General features: G+C 55.3%; 2 protein-coding genes across 2 annotated transcripts in view; one reads left to right on the top strand and one right to left on the bottom strand.

Annotated features, from left to right (window-relative positions):
* CHAF1B (chromatin assembly factor 1 subunit B) overlaps nt 1–13681 on the bottom strand; it is a 158424-nt gene that overhangs the window by 31511 nt on the left and 113232 nt on the right. The gene's annotated exons all lie outside the window — the stretch shown is intronic.
* The window catches only part of CLDN14 (claudin 14), a 78480-nt gene continuing 76229 nt past the window's right edge, over nt 11431–13681 (top strand). Inside the window, exon 1 of the mRNA XM_059685946.1 lies at nt 11431–11616. The gene's annotated coding sequence lies outside the window, so the exon portion shown is untranslated. The remainder of the gene's footprint in view (nt 11617–13681) is intronic.

Raw genomic sequence — 13681 nt, 5'->3', positions numbered from 1 at the left:
TATCAGATATTTACATGACGATTCATAGCAGTAGCAACATTACAGTGATGAAGTAGCAACGAGAATAATGTTATGGTTGGGGGTCCCCACCACATGAGGGACTGTATTAAAGGGTCGCGGCATCAGGAAGGTTGAGAATCACTGCCGTAGATGTTTGCATCTACTGTGCCCGTCGAGTGGAAACATTGACTAAGCGGTGGCATGATCCGCTTCCGCGACCTCACACTGACAGTTCGAGATCAGCTGCTGCAGTGTATTTACACCACAGACATTGGCAGATGCTACTAATCGGGGTTTTTCCTCCCTGGCGATCCCGCTGGTAACATTGCCTAGCACCCCACTGCCCCCCATGTGATGTGGGGCTCACGCAGAGCCCTGGGAAGACAGCGATCACCAGCTCATTTCAAAACGCTTGGGTCTGGAGACGAGGCTTCTGAGCGTTTGCTCCCTGAGATGCAAGCACCTCCGGGGGTCCCGGCTCGATGGGTACAATGTCCCTTTCTCCAGACATTTCTTTTAAAGGAGAGACGTGTTTGCTCTGCTCCCACACGGCCCGAGAAAGCAGGTGTGTTTGTGCTGGTCTTTAAGGTATCTTTAAAGTAAACAGGCTTGATAAAATCTTTCCTTTTCTCTTTTCTTCATGCTCCCATTGCTGTATTGATCCAGGGCTTTCCGCAGGCCCGGAGTATGCGGGCTGTGTGTGTACATTTCTGCAAACAGATAATCCTGGAAGTCAGCTGTACAGAGACAGGCTCTGTTACGATGAACCGGAGCCCAGGGGGCGGCCAGCCACTTCCTCTCTTTTGAGATTTTGGTGTTTGGAAGACTTTCACTTAAACTCCGTTCCGCAGCTTGGCCCCTTTGTAAAATACCGGAGGAGAAATCAATGCCCTCGCCGGCCTTTCCTGGGAAGTTCAAGCTCGCCTTGGGCTGGGCCTTACCGTTCAGCCGCAGGCCCACTTCGGGGGACACGTTAAAGGAATGAGGCTGACATGCATGGGTGTCATGTCAGGCTCTAGGAGGTCCCTGGTGTGAAAGGTGAGCCCTGGGTGTCTGGTTAGGTGCCCAAGACACTTCCCTGCCCAAATGCTGAAGCAACTGACAAGCGAAACGAAGGCGTCAGGCTGCTCAGAGACCACGTTCGTCGCTGGTGAAGTCGAGGCTGGAGGACACGGCTTGTATCTGTGGGCAAATGAACTCCCTGTTCCTGAAGCCCTAAGTTAGGCTGGCGTGTGGGGTGGGCCGGCAGGCTCCCCCCCCCCCCCACGCCACACGGAGAGCCGCCCGGGGGTCAGCTCCCTCCTTACAATGAACCCAAACCAGGGCCTCTCACTGTGAATGCCCAGTTTCCCTTCTCCAATGTGCCACCCGGGGAGGAGGAGCCGGGAGTGATGGGCACAGAGAGCCGGGAGCCATGCTGACGCCCTCCCGCACCTGGAATGAGTCCCTCCCCACCGCCACCCCGCCTGGCCCGCCAACAGCCGCTGCTAACACCGGCCGTGGCCTCAGGAGCTCCGGAACGCGCCTGTGTTTGAAAGCTGAGCCCAGCTGTGTCAGCCCAGGCGTAGAGAGAGGAAAGGGGGTCGCCTCAGAGAGCTCTGGGGAGGAACACGGGGTGCGGTCATTAGAGCTGGCTAGACCTACAAAGTCGAAAGTTGTCCTACCTCCTTCCCCTTAAGCTACTGTGCTGGGGTGAATAGTATCCCCCCAAATGCATGTCCACCTGGAGCCTCAGAACGAGGCCTGACTTAGAAATAGGGTCTTTGCAGATGTAATCAAGACAAGGCCAACCCTTAGGGTGGGACTCGAGTCCATGTGACCTTATGAGAGGAACCTTTGGACACAGAGACGCAGGCACAGGGGGCTGAGGGCAGCGAGGGAGTCAGGCAGCCTCGAGCCCGGCCACGTCCAGGGCTGCCAGCACACAGGCTGGAGGATTGGAGCAGGGCCTCTTCCTGAACCCCCAGAATGGCAAGTCCCCATGTGGCCGCCACCCGCGTGGAGGGGGAGGCTTTCTTTGTCGGAGAGAAGATGAAGGACTGGACCTGTACAAGGTGATGGCGGGGATGGGATGCCCGATGGCCCAGGCTCACATCCCGTAGACGCTTGCAGCCCTCCCCGGTCTGTCAACACATCCCTGATGGGGGTGACTTGTCTGTGGAAACCCCTAGGTTACCCTAGGCCCGTGGTCGGCAAACTGCGGCTCGCGAGCCACACGCGGCTCTTTGGCCCCTTGAGTGCGGCTCTTCCTAAGCCTTAGGAGTGCCCTAATTAAGTGAATAACAATGTACCTACCTATAAGTTTAAGTTTAAAAAATTTGGCTCTCAAAAGAAATTTCAATCGTTGCACTGTTGATAGTCGGCTCTGTTGACTAATGAGTTTGCCGACCACTGGTCTATGCTGCTGTGCGGTGTGGCCAGGTGACCCCCTAAGGGTGTTCAGGACCCTTGAGGCCCTTGTCCCCGCCCCCACAGCCCCCCAAGCTCAGCTCCATGCTCTTCCCAGGTTTCGCCTTGGGCAGGAAGAAAAACCTGGCTGTTCATTTAACCGCCCACCACGAGGGCTGGGGGCCTGGGGGGCACAGCCGTGGGGACCGGGCGGGCCTGGGGACCATTGGACCGTTGTCATAGGCGCCCTCCTGTCCTTCCAGAGGCTGCGGATGCAGGTCTCTGCCAGGTGCTGTGCTGTGGCCCTTGGCACCCTGGGGGCCGGGGACAGGAGGCCTGCTCTGCGGTTCCCTCCGTGCCATGACCAGGTTTAATTTTCAGGTCATGGCATGGGCTGTACAGAGAAGCTCCCGTTCCTGGAGATGTAAGACCCTTTCCTGGCAGCATTTGCGCGAGGCAGGACCATGTCACCTTCCTGTTCGGAGGGAAATCGCTGTGTGTTGGGTCTACAATGGAGGAGACGCAATGGTCTGCAGGGGGCTGGCGGCCGCCTCGGACCGTCCTGGGTGGAGGCGGCGGCGATCAGCAGGCGGATCGGACCTTGGGCGTTCTTGTCTCACCGGGTGCTGGGTTCTCCTCTCGGCTCCCTCCTTACCCCTCTGGGCCCAGTGCCTGCCTTTGGAGTCTGTTCTCCATCTGACCACTGAGCCGCAGGCCATTTATTAGGTCCCCCCCCTCCGAAATGATGTCTGAGTCCGTGGCTGGACAGCTGCCGGGATCCTGCTCAAGCAGCACGCATCTCCTCGGCCAGTTCTTGCTTCTTTGGGGGAAGGAGGAAAGTTGCATTTTTCTCCTAAGCCTGCTGCGGAATTCTCTCCTTCATCCAATCTGTTATAGATAACACCGCGCAGCCTTCCCGTCTCCCCGCTGACCTTCATTTATCTTCCCGGAGATTTAGAGCCTCCGTGAGCATCTGTCCTGCCGGTGATTTACTGCCGGACTCGCCTCCTTCCCATCACTCTCGGCAGCCGTCCGCCCGCCCTTGTGGGTTCTGGGTGGAGGCCAGGCTCCGGCGCGCCCACCTGCCTCTGCCCAGGACATTCCGGCACCTCGCCACAATGCATCGCCGTCTAAGATGTCTCTCTCCTCACTCTGTTCAAAGATGATGCTCATTTGAAAAATATATTTTATTGATTTCAGAGAGGAAGGGAGAGGGAGAGATAGAAACATCAATGATGAGAATCATGGATCGGCTGCCTCCTGCACGCCCCACACTGGGGATTGAGCCTGCAACCCGGGCATGTGCCCTGACCGGGAATCAAACCAGGGACCCTTCAGTCTGCAGGCCGACGCTCTATCCACTGAGCCGAACTGGCCAGGGCACAGGGTTCACTGTTTAACTCACAGCTGCTGGTATGGCTGGAAAGCCAGTGTCTGTTGAGTCCCTGCTTCCAACCCTTCTGGGTGGTTTACACTGGAAGTGGCACACGGCTCACGTGGGAGTTCTGTGTTGAGTTTTCCAGGACCTGCCACGCTGTTTTCCACGTGGCCACGGGTCACATCCCCTCCCGTGGCGCCCGGCGACCCCGCTTCTCCATGCCCTCCCCGACACTCGTTACCTTCTGTTCTTTCCGTCACATTTTTTCTTCCCACTGGGTGTGGAGTGCGCGCTGTTGTTTTTAACACCTCACGGCTTCTTCTGTTTCCTGGCGGTTTCTGCTGCCCCCTAATTTCAGTCTGTGCTCGAACCCGGGAGGCTGCTGGTCCGACTTCACAGCTGCAGCTCCCACTACCACCTGGCTCCTTTTCTCTGCAAGACAATCTGATTGGCTGAGCACCTCTTACTGTGCCAGGCCATAGGTCATAGGTCTACTGACCAATATATGAGTCCACAGCCCCTGGGTCAGTCGACCATCAGCTACGCCCAGGAGGAGGAGGGTCAGTGTTGACAGGTGCCTGGCTGTCTGCAGAAGCCTCTCTGAGGTCCTCTTCCCTGAGGAGGGGCCGTGGGGCGTGCAGGAGGCAGCCGATCCATGACTCTCTCTCATCATTGATGAAACATCATTGATTTCTCTCTCTCTCTCTCTCTCTCTCTCTCTCTCTCTCTCTCTCTCTCTCTCCCCCTTTCCCTCTCCCTTCCTCTCTGAAATCAATAAAAATATGTTTTTAAAAAAATATGCTGGGGGGTTAAGACCTATCTTTCCTAAAATGTGAAATAGAGGAAACTGACCCTCAGCACATGTCAACTCTGGTCTAGAAGCTTCTAGGGGTTTGCCCTCTGGAGTTCCCAATAGACAAGCTCAGAGCACCCTCACCCTTACTGTTTGTGCAAACCGAGCAGGCAGACCCTGTTGTAGACCCTGTTGCTGTGAGCCTTTCCACGTCCCATTCACTTGCAAATTGCCTGGTGCTGAGGGTGACTGTATAGCTTTCCAGTTAAACCAGGACGCTTTAGAGAGGGAAGGGGTGAGTTCAGTAATTACAGGGGGGCAATGGCGTGAGCTGGTTCTGTTCTGGGCGAAGCGGTTCGCAGTGTCCCGACGGATGATCCTCCCGCAGGGTGACCTGTGGGTCAGGCCCTTGCGTGTCCAGCCTGGGGGAGGATGGCCTTGGGGGCCATTCACTGCTGAGAACTCGGTCACCAGCTGAGCGTCCAGCAGGAACTGCCCGGGCTGGACCCCCCCTGAGAATGACCCTCTCCACCTGAGAATGACCTCCAAGGGCCCCGGCATCCGAGAAATTCAGTCCTTCAAGCAGAGCAGACTGATGCATTTTATTTACAAAAAAACTACTTTCTAAGGAATGCTACCTAAATGTCTTTTTTTTACAATTATTTCTATTGATTTTTAGGGAGAGGCAAGGACAAAAAAACAACAACAACAACAAAAAAACGCGCTGCATTTTAATGCAATAATTTTTAAATAATAAAACCCCCTTAAATGTCAAAGAAAAGGAGCTGCTCTTCTGGACAGACTGGTCCAGAGGTTGGTAGCCACCCTATATGGCAGCCACTCCTCCACTTAACCAGGCTGCGGACGCCTGAGCCACCGTCTGTCCAGTCCTGGACCCCGGCCGATGCTGAGGTGGGTGCAGGGCCGCCTTTCGTAACTGACATCATTTCTGCGGGAACAGAAGTCTCAAGGACGCCGTCCCACCTCACTATGAGAACTTGTCCCTGTCTGCGCTGAGTGCTAGTCCTGGGAAGTCTGTCTTTCTGGAGTTTATGGACATGAACTCGTATAATTGTCTAGATTTCCCTTTGGGTGTTGGAAAGCCTGGGGCAAATTGATTTTTATTTTCCATGGGCTGAACTATGCACCACCACCCCCAACCCCATTCATATGTGGAAGCCCTGACTCCCAGGACCTTGGACTGTGACTGTATTTGGAGACAGAGCCTCCAGAGAGGCAATTAACTTAAAACGAGGTCGTAGGGGAGCTGTCATCCCATATAACTGATAAGCTTATAAGAAGAAATGTGGACACACACACAAAGGAGAGGCCTCATGTGGCAGGGAGAGGACGGCTGCCTAGAAGCCCAGGAGAGAGGCCTCAGCAAGAACCAATTCTGCCGACACCTTGCCCTTGGACACCCAGCCTCCAGAGCCGTAGTTTACACCACACAGACCATAGCACTTTGTTGTGACAGCCCTAGCCAACCGGTATACCTCCCCACAACCACCGTAGGGATGTTATAGCCTATATAATAAAAGGCTAATATGCAAATCGACCGAGCAGCAGAACAACTGGTTGCTATGATGCACATTGACCACCAGGGGGCAGATGCTGGACATAGGAGCTGCCTCCTGGTGGTCAGTGTGCTCCCACAGGGGGAGTGCCCCTCAGCTAGAAGCCTGGCTCATGGCTGGCAAGCTAGCAGTCAGACATTCTCCCGAGGGCTCTCGGACTGGGAGAGAGCACTGGCTGGGCTGAGGGACCTCCCTGCATGCGTGAATTTCATGCACTGGGTCTCCAGTATCCTATCTAATAATAGAGAAAAAGGGCAATTAACTGTAACTTCGCTACCCTTCCCATTGGCTAATCAGCGAGATATGCAAATTAACTGCCAACCGGCAGCCAGGCAGCTGAAGCGAACAGGAGGCTTGCTTGCTCCAGTGACGGAGGAAGTCAAGGTTCCCCGCCTGCCGCAGCCCAGCTCTGAGCTCCAAATGCAACAAGGTTGCAATTATAGAAGCTAAACAAACCCAGAAACCTGCTTTCAGCCACCAGTGGGCTCAGAGCTTAGAGTGCCAGTGATGGCAACAGAGTTTCAATTATAGAAGCTAAACAAACCCAGATACCTGCTTTCAGCCGCCAGCGGGCTCAGAGCTTTGAGCGCCAGTGATGGCAACAGAGTTTCAATTACAGAAGCTAAACAAACCCAGATACCTGCTTTCAGCCAGCCACAGCCTCAAGCTGGAGCTGGCTCTCAGCTCCAGTGAGAGCTATAGAAGGTAAATAAATCCCAGGGGAAAAAAAAAGAAAAAAAAGGAGCCTGGGAGCTTCAGTCGCTGGCCAGCCTGAAAACGGCCCTCAGCCCCTCACCCAGACTGGCCAGGCACCCCATTGGGGACCCCCACCCTGAAGGGGGTGTGACCAGCTGCAAACAGCCATCAGCCCGTCATCCAGGTTGGCCAGGCACCAAAGCGGGACCCCCACCCTGATCCAGATCACCCTTCAGGGCAAACCAGCCGGCCCCCACCCATGCACCAGGCCTCTATCCTGGATAGTAAAAGGGTAATATGCAAACTGACCCTAACAGCAGAAAGATTGGGAATGACTGGTCACTATGACACACACTGACCACCAGGGGGCAGACTCTCAATGCAGGAGCTGCCCTCTGGTGGTCAGTGTGCTCTCACAGCAGGGAGCTCTGCTCAGCCACAAGCCAGGCTGATGGCTGCCAGTACAGCGGTGGTGGTGGGAGCCTCTCCTGCCTCCTCAGCAGCGCTAAGAATGTCCGACTGCAGCTTAGGTCTGCTTCCTGCTGGCAAGTGGGCATCCCCCGAGGGCTGCCGGGCTGCCAGAGGGATGTCTGATTGCCAGCTTAGGCCCAATCTCCTGGGGAGCAGGCCTAAGCCAGCAAGTGGTCACCCCCGAGGGGTCCCAGACTGTGAGAGGGCACAGGCTGGGCTATGGGACCCCCTACCCCCAGTGCACAAATTTTTGTGCACCAGGCCTCTAGTATATAATAAAAGCATAATATGCTAATTAGACTGAACAGCCGAACGACCTTCTGGACATGCTTCCGGACGAAGCTGGGGCTGTGAGGGCCCTGGGGCTGCAAGGGCCGAGCCCCTTGTATGAATTTTGTGCATTGGGCCTCTAAGATAGATAGATAGATAGATAGATAGATAGATAGATAGATAGATAGATAGCTATTTCAGAGAGGAAGGGAGAGGGAGACAGGGATAGAAACATCAATGATGAGAGAGAATCATTGATTGGCTGCCTCCTACACACCCCCTACCAGGGATCCAACCCAAAACCTGGGCATGTGCCCTGACCAGGAATCAAATCGTGACCTCCTGGTTCATAGGTTGATGCCCAACCGCAGCCACGCCCGCCATAGAGATACTTATGCTTGCTCTGTTTTCTGCTGTATGCTTAGTTTCCTTTGTGTTTCCCATACTTGTACTTCCTTCCTTCACACCTCCTTTTTGACCTGTGCTGCCTGGTTGTGTGTTGGTATCCTTTTACGCTCTCTGGAGTCAGGCACAGTAACAATACATTTTAAAAAAATTTTTAAATGATATTTACTAGGCATGTCTGATGTTTAAGATTCTATCTTGGCAAATACCCTATGATTTCACTTATATGGGGAATCTAAAGAGTAAAACAAACTAACAAAACAGAAGCAGACTCAGGTACAGAGAACAGACTGACGGTGGCCGGAGGGGAGGGTGCTGGGGGCTGGGTGAAAAAGGTGAGGGGATTAAGAAGGACAGATTGGTAGTTACAGAATAGTCGTGGGAATGTAAACTACAGCGCGGGGAATGGAGTCAATGGAGTACAGTGGGGCCTTGACTTACGAGTGTCCCGACTAACGAGTCTTTCGAGATACGAGCCGTCTCTCGGCTGATTTTTTGCTTTGAGTTGCGAGCTAAAGTTCGGGTTACGAGCTGGCTTCAGATACCCCACTGCTAGTTGGCGCAGCGAACGTCACAGTGAACGCCACAACATCAGCCCAGCATCACATGTCATTGTAATGGTGAAAATTGATTTGACATACGAGTAATTTGAGTTACGAGCTCCGTCATGGAATGAATTAAACTCGTTAAGTCAAGGCCCCACTGTATAGTCAATAATATTGTAACAACTATGTGTGGGGCCAGGTGGACACTGGAATTATTAGGGGGATCACTTTGTAAATTATTTAATTGTCTGACCACTATGCTGCGCACCTGAAACTAATACAAAATAATACTGAATATCAATGATAGTAGAAAAATTACAAAAACAAGGGGAAAATAAATAAATATAAACACCACTATGGCTAATGTAATGTATGCAGAAGTCCACCCCCAAAGGCTCTGTCTTGGGTGCCAGCGAGACCGAACACGGTAGCTGGGATGTGCTCAGCAGAGCGCCTGGTGTTAAGGTCTTAATAATTGTTGGTTCTCCCCGGCCGGCGTAGCTCAGTAGTTGAGCGTCGACCTATGAACCAGGAGGTCACATTCCATTCCCGGGCAGGGCGCATGCCTGGGTTGCAGACTCAAACCCCCATCGTGCAGGAGGCAGCCAGTTGGTGATTCTCTCTCATCACTGATGTTTCTATCTCCCTCTCCCTCTCCCTCTCCCTTCCTCTCTGAAATCAATAAAGATATATATTTTTTAAATGTTGGTTCTTACTACCAGCTCTCAGTTGCTGTACCGGTTAGCTTTTGCTGTGGGACAAAATACTCCCAAATTTAATGTCCTAAAATAACAAACATTTATGGTTAGGACCCTAATAGCACCATGTTATGATCTCCCGAGTCTGTGGGTTGGGCGAGCCGCTCCTCTGGGCTGAGACAGCTCAGCTGGGGCTGGGTGGTCCAGGGCGGCTTCGTTTCCGGGACCTCAGGTGAGAGCTGGGATGGCTGTCGCATCCCCGGGGAGGCCGCCTGCCCTGGATACCTGGTGGCTAACAGACTCCCAGCAGCAGGAGGGGGCCAGCCCCAGTACACCCGTCCTTTGGGTCTCTGCTGGGGTCCCATTTCATAAGGTCCCATTGGCCAAAGCAAGTCACATGGCCAAGCCCAGATCGAAGGATGAAGACATAAGCCCCGCCCTCTGATGGGAGCTGCCAGGTCACATTGCAAGGGGGTGGCTGCAGGGAGCAGGGAGAACTGGGGGCCACTTATACTCCCTGCGTGCAAGGCACTGTGCCAGGCCCTCACGCCGTTCTCTTACTTAATCCTGCAGTATTTCCAACCTCCCTTTAAAGACCAAATCGGACACCCAGAGAGCACCTGCCACTCAGCGAGGGCCACGCAGTTAGTGAGCAGCGAGCTGGGACTGACCCCAGGCTGCCACCTGCAGGGCTGTCACTTCCCAGTGCACACCCTGTGTCTCCCAGCGCCCGGCAGAGTGCCCACAGCAGAGGCGCAGGCCCGTTATCGGAGGCCACACTCGCATCTGAGGGCAGACGGCGCGGAGGAATGAACAGTGAACAAGAATGAGCACCACACTGTGAGCCCAGCTCTCGGCAGGTGAGATTCCTAAGCTTCCTGAGCCCACCTGGGCTTCCGCTGGGCAACCGAGGCCACAGCACCCCCTCCTCTGGTCCCGGCCCCACTGCCCGCTCCTCTGGCCCTAGCCCCACTGCCCCCTCCTCTGGCCCCAGCCCCACTGCCCGCTCCTCTGGTCCCGGCCTCACTGCCCCCTCCTCTGGCCCCGGCCCCACTGCCCCCTCCTCTGGTCCCGGCCCCACTGCCCCCTCCTCTGGCCCCGGCCCCACTGCCCCCTCCTCTGGTCCCGGCCCCACTGCCCCCTCCTCTGGTCCCGGCCCCACTGCCCCCTCCTCTGGCCCAGGCCCCAGCGCCCCCTCCTCTGGTCCCGGCCCCACTGCCCCCTCCTCTGGTCCCGGCCCCACTGCCCCCTCCTCTGGCCCAGGCCCCAGCTCCCGCCTCCTCTGGTGGTTGCATGAGGCCCACCTGAGAGGATGCGGGTGGATGTGCTCGGAAGTTACCTGGGCGGAAACCACCCGGAGAAAAGAAGTTTCTTCTTCCTTCCTCTTCCCCAGGCAACGAAACAGTTTGGCCCTAACCTTCAGGTTTCCTTTTTTTAAATAATGGTTCTGCTGTCTTTTCCTGGCCTTCATCTATCTTTAGAGTCACTCCCTGCGTGTCCGTCTCCTGCTCAGGGTGGACCTGGCCCCGCCCCGCTCCGTGTCTCCCCTCCCTCTGGCTCCCAGCTGGTCCTGCTGCCGTGTTTCCCACCATCTCCCCTCACGCCCTGGCCTCTCCCCCGGGCACTGCCCGTCTCCCAGCGCCACTCGCAGGCTGGGCTCGCTGCTGCATTTGGACACCAAGAGGCACCCGGTGACCAGCAACAATGAGGCCTAAGAAAACAGGTCATTTGAGCCGAGAGAGACGTCAGTGAAACCATCTTAGTATTTGATTGGCCTTTTGTTAAGAGAATAGTGAGTCTTTAAGCTGTGCCCGAGAAAGACGCCGACCCCTTTTCAGAGTGGACAGGACTGGGATGGCCGCACTGAAAGGCAGCGTTGATGGCTGAAACCGGGTTTGCCACCCGCCGGGCCGCCTGGAGGCCTGACAGGCACCTGCCCGGAGCCCTGCGGATGTGCCAAGAGAGGCCCACCAGGCGGCCAGGTGGATCTGATAGGAGGTGAGTCAGGAGAGAGGCCCACCAGGCGGCCGGGTGGATCTGATAGGAGGTGAGTCAGGAGAGAGAGACCCACCAGGCTGCCGGGTGGATCTGATAGGAGGTGAGTCAGGAGAGAGAGGCCCACCAGGCGGCCGGGTGGATCTGATAGGAGGTGAGTCAGGAGAGAGAGAGGCCCACCAGGCGGCCGGGTGGATCTGATAGGAGGTGAGTCAGGAAAGAGAGAGGCCCACCAGGCGGCCGGGTGGATCTGATAGGAGGTGAGTCAGGCAGAGCACGGGACGGAGCCAGGCCCGGCGCAGCCAGGGGCACCTGGGCGAGAGGCTGAGGACGATGTGTAGGAGGAACCCGGGGGCGCGTACCGACGCAGTGCCGGAGCAGCCACGGACACGCCAGCACGGTGAGTGGCATGACGGTCTGTCAATGACATCTCTGCTCAGTGTTCCCTTGGGGATGGAGTCCCTGCCAAGCGGGAGGCGATGTCATGAAGCGGGCAGGTGAACAGAGCGAGCGGGAAGGGAAAGGAAGGAAAGGTGAGGAACGCCCGTCTCCTTAGCGAGCGGGCTGTGTGGTCAGCGACGATCCGCCGCGTGTTTCATGAGGCCTCTGGTTCCGGGCGGGAAAGATGTGTGTTCCGGCCTCTAGGGCACGTGAGCAAAGCCCGTCCGGCCTCGCCTCCTTGGGGACCAGGGACGGTTTGGTTGCCTTTTCACCACGGAGTATGGACGTGGGACGGTGATTTGGGGGTGCACAGGCTCTGGGTGCATGTAGACTAATCAGTTCCCAAGGAGAGATCCGCGCCGTGGGTTTCTGGGCCGTGCGGGGACCCAGGAGGAATTGCAGGGGCTCCGAGCTCGTCCCACCAGGAAGGCGGGTGATGTTCCCTCTGCGATGAGCGCAGGACGGCTCTGTCCTCAGGGAGCCGATGAGCGCAGGTATAACCCTAGAGGCACTTTATCGGCAGCTGCAACGTTGTAAATGTCAAGGCCACACACGCCCATGAAATGAGGAGAAGTGTGTTGGGAGTCGCCTGTGCCAATCAAGACTGTCTGTGCTTCCTGTGGACAATGCCCCCTCCCAAGGCCGTCCCGTGATCAGACCCCACGCCAGGAGCATTGCCTGCTGCAATTCATTCGCTCCCTTTGGCTAAAACACGAGCCAGGTTGCACGAGATGGTGGCTCAGAACATGGATTCTGGGGGCAAACTCCCTGGATTCGGACCCAGCTCTGCCACTCACTAGATGTAAGTTATGTAACTTCTTTGGTTCTCAGTTTCCTCATCTGTGAAATGGGGATCATGATGGTCCTACCTCGTAGGGCAGGTGTGAGGACAAATCTTAATATGAGGACGTGCCTGGCATTAGTAGGTAAGGGCTTAACTCATGGGATCAGTGATCTGGGCTGATTGTCACAGGCTGACGGCAAGTCTCGGGGTCAGTTAGAGCTGGTAGACCCCAAGGGAGAAGTCAGAGGTGAATTAAGGGGCCCCCGTGCATTGCCTGGTGGCAAATGAGACAAACACACAGCATGGCTAACGCGAGGAATCTGGATTCACCTGCAAAAGCGGAAACTTCAGTTCTATGAAAAGAGAACCTGGTACACAGAATTCTGTAAGATAGCCTGGCGACAGGCTCTACCCAGTCTATTCTAAGGGAGAGATGGGGATGTCTGTTTTTCAGTTTGATTTTTCTTGCTAAATATGACTTTATTTCTTAAATCTCTCTCTCCCAGCCGTGGCCAGTTTTGCTCAGTTGGTTTAACTGTCGGCCTGAGGACCAAAGGGTCTCAGGTTCGATTCCCAGTCAAGGGCACGTATTTCAGTTGCAGGTTCGATTCCCCACCTCCCGTGCGGGAGGCAACCAATCGATGTCTCTCTCTCTCTTCCCCCCTCCCCCCTCCCTTCCTCTCTCTCTCAAAATGGAAAAAATATCCTCACTCCCCCAGTGAGGATTAAAAAACAAAGTCATGCAGAATAAGCCATCCCCGTCACTAGACATGTGTTCTGGAAAGCTTGCAGGAAGGGGAGGACCGATGTGATGTGAGGGCCGTTCGCTAATTAAATCTCCCTCCCCTACTAATTTTCCATTTCTCATTTTAAAAGTGATAATTAGGTGTGACTAACATAGATAAGATGGATAGATATCAGGTATTTGACTCAACAAGTTTGAGATGGTAGATACCTGGGAATCACCCTTCAAAAGAAGTCAGAACTTTTTTCATCGCACCAGACATTTCCCCGAACTCTCTCCCACCAGTCCCCTCTCCCCACCTCCTCCTCACCTCCTCATGGACTGTCTCCTCTCCCCACCTCCTCCTCACCTCCTCATGGACTGTCCCCTCTCCCCACCTCCTCCTCACCTCCTCATGGACAGTCCCCTCTCCCCACCTCCTGCTCACCTCCTCATGGACAGTCCCCTCTCCCCACCTCCTGCTCACCTCCTCATGGACAGTCCCCTCTCCCCACC

Source organism: Myotis daubentonii, chromosome 3, assembly GCF_963259705.1.
Source record: "Myotis daubentonii chromosome 3, mMyoDau2.1, whole genome shotgun sequence".
Taxonomy (NCBI): Eukaryota; Metazoa; Chordata; class Mammalia; order Chiroptera; family Vespertilionidae; genus Myotis; species Myotis daubentonii.
Note: the sequence above shows the minus strand (reverse complement) of the source record. Positions and strands in the feature narration are given on the sequence as shown.